Below are 8293 nucleotides of genomic sequence, written 5' to 3'. Positions count from 1 at the left end.
TTATATTATATTGTATTATATTATATTATATCTTAATACAAGAAGAGTTATAGATTCCACTTTTCAACATAACATCTCAATGAGACTATTTTCCTTCATATTATAACAATGTTACATTCTTATTCAATGCTTTCTTTAAACTCTTTATTGTGTTAGTCGAGCTGTCATTGTTTGGAATACATTAGTTTATTGGTTCTGCTTTTGAAGCAAGACACACTGAGGAATTAGTTTCTTTTATTAAGCTATAAGCTGTCTGTTTCCAACTAACTGCTGCTGCCTTGGCTGCACAACCCCTCCTGCAGGACCTGTGCCACGTGATTTCGGCAAGCAGGAATTGCCATCGGGCTTCCATGGCCTTCACTTCCTTTTTGATTTTCATCTCTGTTGTCTTTTGTCTTGCTTTTGATGCCTTTTAGTTTCTGAACAACCTCTGTGGAGTGAGATGCAATCAATCAGATGGAGAGCACCCTCCAAAATATTCATCAGGCCATTTCTGCAAATGACTGCTTGAAGCAGGACTGAAGCAAGTAGGTTCCCCAATGAGTTAAAGGCTCATTTTTGTATCAGATCCCATCACTACTTCTGAATGTGATCCTGAGCCCCATAAAGGCCATCTGTGGCAAGGCAGAAAGCTGACTGCTCAGGTCCCTTCCTTCAGTGAAGGTCTCGCTGGTGGAAACATTTCAGCCTCTCTACCTGGCAGCAGCGGTTAGCACACAGCATGGAGGAACAACGAATGCCACTCGTGGGGATGGCAGTATGGCTCATCCTCCTCACCAGCTCCCTTTATTTGTTCAGCAGTGAAATCTTTAAATCCTTTAGGAAGTAAGTCTTGACTAGCTGAAAGGACTGTCAACACAGCCCAGGGTGGGGACAGCTTCTCAAACTGTGTTATGGTTCATCCGTATGGTCTCCTTGGAAACTTTTCCATCACATGCAGAGGTGTTCTTCCACCCAAAAGTCCTTCTCTTCCCATGTCTGTGGCAGGCGACCTTCCCGCATGTCCCTCTACAGCCTCCAATCCACCCTGGAGGGGTGAGGAGTCGGCAGGACGACATCTGGTACTTTGCAGGTTCAGTGGATAATACTTGACCTCAGGCTTCCCCGGGGCTCACAGCTCAGGAATACCTTGGGGAACATGCCCAATGTCCCATTAGAGCATTTTCCAAGGTCAGGGACGCCAGAAATAGTGACTGCCAGTAGCTATGGCATGGAAACCTGCTCCAGACTTCATCAGGAGTGTAAACAAGATACCTAGAGATGGTGGCATTTGGGGAATTTTCAGCCAATTTGGTGCTGTTCTCCAAAATGATCTTCTTGTGATTTTTGTCTGTGAAATGTTTCTACCGCAAACCCTCACCTAAGCACCTGAATTAGGGAATAGGTTACACCACTTGCCTAATTAATATATGTAATCCAACTACAAGACAGAGCGTACTCACCACTGCGACTGAAGAGATTAGTTTTGAAAATTTTACCCGTACAGACATAATTCTATTTCAGGATATTTGAAAACATCCATGGGAAAAAGATAAGCAGCATATGTCACAGGATGTGAAAAAACCCCCACATTTCATCCGAACTGCCTGTTGGGCACGGAGTATTGCACCTCATCATCTTCCTAAGGTAATTTTTTTTTAACTTTTCCCACACAACCACAACAGAGCGGTCTGTGCAGTTTTACACAGATCCCCAGTTGGTGTAAGACAGTGTGATCTCCAGTACCTCTGTTTATGTCAGTGGAGGATTTGGCCTAAGGTGTTAAAATATTTACTGCAGAGAGGCTCACAGATCTGTTATAATTATGTTTTATCTACTGATCAAACCTCTTACTGTTCCCAATGCCTTAATTACAAAACTTGGATTTCTTCCAGGAAGAGATAAACACCAGACAGATGGGCAAAAAAAGTATAATTTAACATTTCCCTGGAGAAACAACAGAGAATAAATCATTTAACAATAACCAGAATTAAGCAAAGATTAAGATGTTCAGTAGTCATTGTTCACGAACAAAATCAGACACACTAGAAAGGGGCACGAGCCGTGTTACAGCCCCGTGTACTGGACTGGTCCCTGGTGCCTGCTCACTGATGTTGCTCTCACCCAGGAACAAATTACCCTTTTTACTGGACTTTTGACACTCCTTACATGGGTTATTCAAAGGCCTGGTACAACACACCATCGGGAAATTTTTCTTGTTATTCCACCTGAGGTTTTACCTTCTGATCATCATAACTTTGGCTTTAAAAGCTCTGTGACCTGCTGCTTGCAATTCTGTGACCTGCTGCTTGCAATAATTTGTTCTGTTCTTCAGCTAGGGATGGAAATTAAACTAAAAGTAACACATAAGTAACTCATATTAATCAACACAACTTCCTAATACTACAAAGGGCCATGCCAAGCTTTCCTGTAAACTAACGTCAGGAAGGCAAAAAGGCATCCAGGAATTTTGCAAAGCAGAGTTCCCACCGAACCCTTCTTTCAGTGGCGAGGGTGTTTGAGGTCCATGAACAAGAGCACCAGGAAATCTGTTGCAAGTCCTTTCCTGGATGTGTATCACACACACATGTTGTTGGCTGCCGGAGAAGAGCTTTCCATAAAGCTCACATGCATACGCTCACAAAAACCCAACCTAAACAAAACACTGCTCTTCCCACACTTTTCCTACCCATCGAGAGGCCAAGAACACAATCTATACATAGGCAATAGTTGGTTTATTTGCTGTACAGCTGCAAAGTGCTCAGAGATGGGAAGGACGTGCCAAGCTTGCAGACTATGTTGGCTGCTTCAAGCAATGTGGTATGGGATATACTCTGGCTGGTGGCTTTCCGTTTGCTGCCCAGGGCCTGCAGATTAATTTTTAAGGGGTCACAAATGGTAGAAAGAGAATAAGACTAACATTAAAGCATTTAATGCACTTTCACAGAAAACTATAGGAATCTATACATAAAAAGTGCTGAAAAAACCCTGTTCTTGAAAGGCAACATAGGAGCATTCCCTATCCCCATACCAAAACCCTGAAAAAAGCCTGAAGGAAGGAAGATGAGGGTGTGTTGCTCTGCAGTCTCATCTTTTCTGCTCGCCAGCACCCCCCTTCCCAGGGGAACTATCTATCCAAACTCAGTAAGCTGAAAGGAAGTTCAGCCTGAATCTTACCAAGACCCCAAGCACCAGCCAAGAACACGATGTGCATGTAGAAAACAGGGACTGAGAAGGAAAAATCCCACTGTACAGTCATTGGTGGACAGGCGGTGCCAAGAGTTCAGTTCATTTGTATGAACTGGTTGTTAGGAGACTTGCCAAATAGCATACAAGGCAATGATTTCACTGCTGAAGTGGTCATTCCCTTCAGTGTAAAGTAATTAACCAAATCTAGACCCCATCCCTGCACAGCACCCAAGCTTGCCTCTTCCTGACTTAATTCAGTCTCTTATTTTGCTATTCCTGGTTGTCGTGGTTTAACCCCAGCTGGCAACTCAGCCCCACCCAGCCGCTCGCTCACTCCCCTCTGGTGGGATGGGGGAGAGAATCCGAAGAGTAAAAGTGAGAAAACTCGCGGGTTGAGATAAAGACAGTTTAATAGGGAAAGCAAAAGCCGCGCATGCAAGCAAAGCAAAACAAGGAATTCCTTCACTCCTTCCCATGGGCAGGCAGGTGTTCAGCCATCTCCAGGAAAGCAGGGCTCCATCACGCCTAACGGTGACTTGGGAAGACAAACGCCATCACTCCAAACGTCCCCCCCTTCCTTCTTCTTCCCCCAGCTTTATATGCTGAGCATGATGCCATATGGTATGGAATAGCCCTTTGGTCGGTTGGGGTCAGCTGTCCCAGCCGTGTCCCCTCCCAACTCCTTGTGCCCCCCCAGCCCACTCGCTATGGGGTGGGGTGAGGAGCAGAAAAGGCCTTGACTCTGTGTAAGCACTGCTCAGCAGCAACTAAAACATCCCTGTGTTACCAACACTGTTTCCAGCACAAATCCAAAACACAGCCCCATACTGGATACTATGAAGAAAATTAACGCTATCCCAGCCAGAACCAGCACAGTGGTGCACAGTATAAAACTGTAAATCACATTTCCTGGAAGAGTAGAGGAAACTACATACCTTACTCATCATAAGTGACAAGGCAGACACAATTTAAATACAGAAGTTTTGAAGATGCTGCATCAGAGGCATTTTTTCAGAAAATCAGAGTTAACTCTAAAACTATCTGGAACTTTTAAATGAGCACAGATTTCCCAGTTACATCATTACAGTTTTAAAAATAGTCCTCTACATCAGATGCAAAACAATTTACCTGCATTATTAGTCTTCATTAGTTGTATTACTAAACCACCCAGGAGCCTTAGCTGTGAACAGCAACCACCATGAGCAAGGCTTTGTACAAATAACACAGATAATTATCTTTTGACCTGTTTTTGACATTTACAGAATTTGAGTCGAATTCATCCCAGGAGCAGCACAAAAGAAGCCAGTGAAATGACACCCTGGGTCAGTTTAGTCCTTCCCCTCAAATCTTCAGCCAATACTCATTTATTTTCTGAGATACATTTCCCCTTTACCCTTTCTAAACACATCCTGGGTCAGACACCACCCTTTAGGAATCTATCCTAGAATTTCCTTTTAAATTTTTTCCTATCCAGCACTCCCTCTTGGTCTTCACAGTGATACCAACTCTTTCAAAGGGAGCAACAAAGAAGCAAAGCTTTAGTCCCAGCAAACAGCTTGCTGCCAAGGTATCTAATGGATTTCCACCCCCTGGCAAAGGAGAAGGCTTCAGCTTTCATGTCCTTTGTAGGTTATTGTGGGGCTGTGCATTTCTATGCCTCCACAAAGCCAAAGAGAAATGTCCCTTCACTTTTCTCTGTAGATTGCCAATTTTGTACCATATGTACCTTCCTGAGCCAGCTTCAGAGGGCCAGCAACCTGCCAGCCTGGATTATAGATGGCCTGACTGCTCAACTACCAGCATCCCTTAACTAGGCTTTATTTTAAAAAATAACTCTATGGGATAGGGCAAACCAACCAATTAACCAAGAGAAAAAAAGTGTACCTTTTCCTCCCATCCCTTTCATTGACTTCGGGTCTGGGCAGAGATTCTCTCCCATGTAGGAAAGATCACACATATTCCAGCTTTTTCAACGCCCTCTTTCATAAAGCACAATTTGCTCAGTCTCTGCTCTTTCTGGGTGGTCAGTGTCAATTCATCATCTTCAAGTAAAACTCCATGGCTGTTTTCTGTTATTTATTTGATGTTTCATGTTATGGGGGACAGATGGTTTCCTGAGTCTTTTGAGAAGTGATGCACAGCTAAATTAGTGAGGTCAGGTACCAAAACAGAGGAGTGTCTGCACCAAAGGCTGTTCCACACCTCCAGGGTGTTCCTAAAATCCCCGTCGCGCCAGTGCCACCATGGCAACATTGCTGTTGTTGCCCACTTTTACCTCATTTTTATTTAGATACACTCTTAGGACATTTCTTCCTCAGTCAGGGCCATTTTATTAGCCGCAAAAGAAAGAAAAAAAGTGACTGTGTATGTCTTGCAAATACCTTCACAGCTATGGCTTGTTAAAAGCTGAAATATGAAAAATCTTGCTATGATCACAGTCATTCCTAACCATGGGGACCTACACTGCTTCTCCATTACCAGGAAACAACAGGACATAAGAGTACTGAAGCCAGTAACCCTGCTCCCACTTAAAGCAGAGGATTGATTTTTCTGGGTTTACCCTTAAGTCGGTTCCCCAAGAACCAAGGTGCGTATATTTTGCAGCTAACCTCCAACCATTTATTGCACACCAGTATACTGATGACAGGCTTTTCCAAAGGACTTTCCTTTCTCAATACTTCTAGTGACCCTACGGTCAAATCTTTCACATTTAACTACTTTTTAAGGGAGAAAAGGGGTATACCTACACAACTGAGCTGCAGTCTCTCCTGTGAGCCTCCCTTATATTGCCTCTGATACGCTATGAACTTGGCTGCAGTTCCTGTTCATTACGCCTGCAGACACTTGACAGAGAGCTCTCAGTAATGGAAATATTTGGAAACTGGGCTTTGTGACCATCACATTTTTCTGCTGACTTAATTTCTGCTGACAAAATACTGAAGGAACGAAGAAGGGATCTGTTTTAAATAATCAGGATATTTGACTTGGGAACATGATGCGGCTGCTTTAGTATTGAGAAAAAATAATTATTTTAAAATGCTTTTGTCTGTAGAGTGAAAAAGCACTGCAGAAAGGCAGTGGGAAGTTAAGCTAAATGCCATCACCAAAGGTTACTTAAAACTCATGGTGCGAAGGAAAGAAGGCATGGCAGAATTAAAAGAGGGATTTGATTAGGTGACCTTGATCATCCCTCAGCATAGGTTTACACTCTTATCGTCAGTTCACCACCTCCAACGATGTACGCAGGCGAGTTGGCCCAACAAGCTCTGAAATGCTCCGGCTGGCAGCTTTCAGGAGAGGAGCTCTGCATCGAGCAGTTGATATCTGCTTATACCTTATTAAGAGCAAAGCAGAGGCAGCCCAAAGCGGACTGGTGGGGTGCAGGCAGTGCCAGGGGGCACAGAGCAAGAGGTGCCAGAGGCTGGGGAGGAGATGGACACAGAGGGTGGCTGAGGGGAGAGGGCATGGGAGTTAGACATCACGGTGGAAGTTCTCAGTGCTTGGGAGTAGATGGGTGAGGAGAGAGACGGGTCTTCAACTCACATAAACCACCCCACATCCACCAACTTCAGCACAACCTCAGCTCACCAGACCACTTTAAACCAGGTGAGGACCTGGCCCCAAATACTCTTCCATGCGTGACACAGGAGGGCAGATTTACAAGCAACAAGAAGAACACGACAGACAAACAAACTATGCGCAGTCTCTCCAGGAGCTATGCCAAAAATGTAGTCTCTCTGTCATGCAAAACTGTGCTGCAACCCAACATGGAATAGCAAATAATAATGTTATATTCTTCAAATAATTAGTATGAAAGCAGGTAGCTCCTTTTGGTTTGCTACAGTAAGTAAGAAAAAGTGAATCCAGGTCCTATGTGATCATTTTATCTATACAGATAAAACTGATAATTAGAAACAGCAATGTCTTTTCAATGGCTTTTTTCACTGTGTAGGCAGTAGCCCAACACACTGCAGTGTGTACTGTAGTTAACAATGCTAGTGTTAACTTTTTACTCTAAAAGGACAATGGCAAATTAAGGGATTGATCCTGCAAACACTTAAATATGCCCCTGCCTTCAGGAATTCAGTTATTCCTTTGTTTTCTTTAGTGTATTGACTTGTATGCCCATGCACAGGACCTACATTTCATAGCAAGGGGATAAGGTTGAGCCACAATCCTACACTGTAAAGAGAGAAACTTTCTTAAGAACAACTGCAATACCATCACAGCGCCTGCTCAGTGTTAAGTGAACAAATATTTCATGTGATGTTACACATCAAGGGTGTTAGAAACTGAAATTCATTATCACCAGAATGATGGGATTTCCTCAAACTTTCATTTTCTAAGCTGTGAGAAACAGACGCTATAAACACAGATCCAAACTAGCAATGGTAGACTTGCATTTAAACATTTTCTCTCTTAAATGCAAAGACAGACAAAGGGAAAATTAGAAAGTTATTAATGATACAGGTATCTTCTGGATTTTCCGTTCTTTTGCCTTGTGTTCTTATGTTCTGAATAATAAAAAGGATGTAGTTAGCAGCAGCAAGAACAGAATAGTTTTCTTGAGGGATGTTTGTGCCTAACACAGCTTATTGAGAAAGTTTATATAAGCATCATGTCCCAGTACCTAATCCACCAAAATAGGTCAATAAAGCAATGCCAGAAAAAAAGAAACTTTTTTTAAAATAAGCTGTTTGGGAAGTTAATTCATTTTTTATTAAACTACAGGGTTCTTTCCTTTATTTGAACACCAGGGATTAATGTGGATATGATCAAATCTACATGTTGTCCATTGGCCTTTCAGTTCTTTCAGGCCATCAGTGCGTGCTGGAAGAGGATAGTTTGGCTTTTGCACAGATGGACAGCTGTGCACCAAGTCAACGCTGCACTTCTAAAATACCAAAATACCAGGAGCCAAACACCCAAATGTTTGGATACCAGCGATACTCCAGTGTGTGCAATTCTTGTCTGACAGCCGCTTTTCTCTCTGCAGCCTCTCCTGACCGAGCCACCACTGCTTGGCTCTCCTCAGCCCCCGCCGCTGCCATGCACCCTCTGCAAAGGTGGGACACCACTACCTCCACAGCCTCTCCCTGCTGCTTTGTTATTGCTCTGAACGTTC

Source organism: Ciconia boyciana, chromosome 6 (genome assembly GCF_034638445.1).
Source record: "Ciconia boyciana chromosome 6, ASM3463844v1, whole genome shotgun sequence".
NCBI classification, from domain to species: domain Eukaryota; kingdom Metazoa; phylum Chordata; class Aves; order Ciconiiformes; family Ciconiidae; genus Ciconia; species Ciconia boyciana.
Note: the sequence above shows the minus strand (reverse complement) of the source record.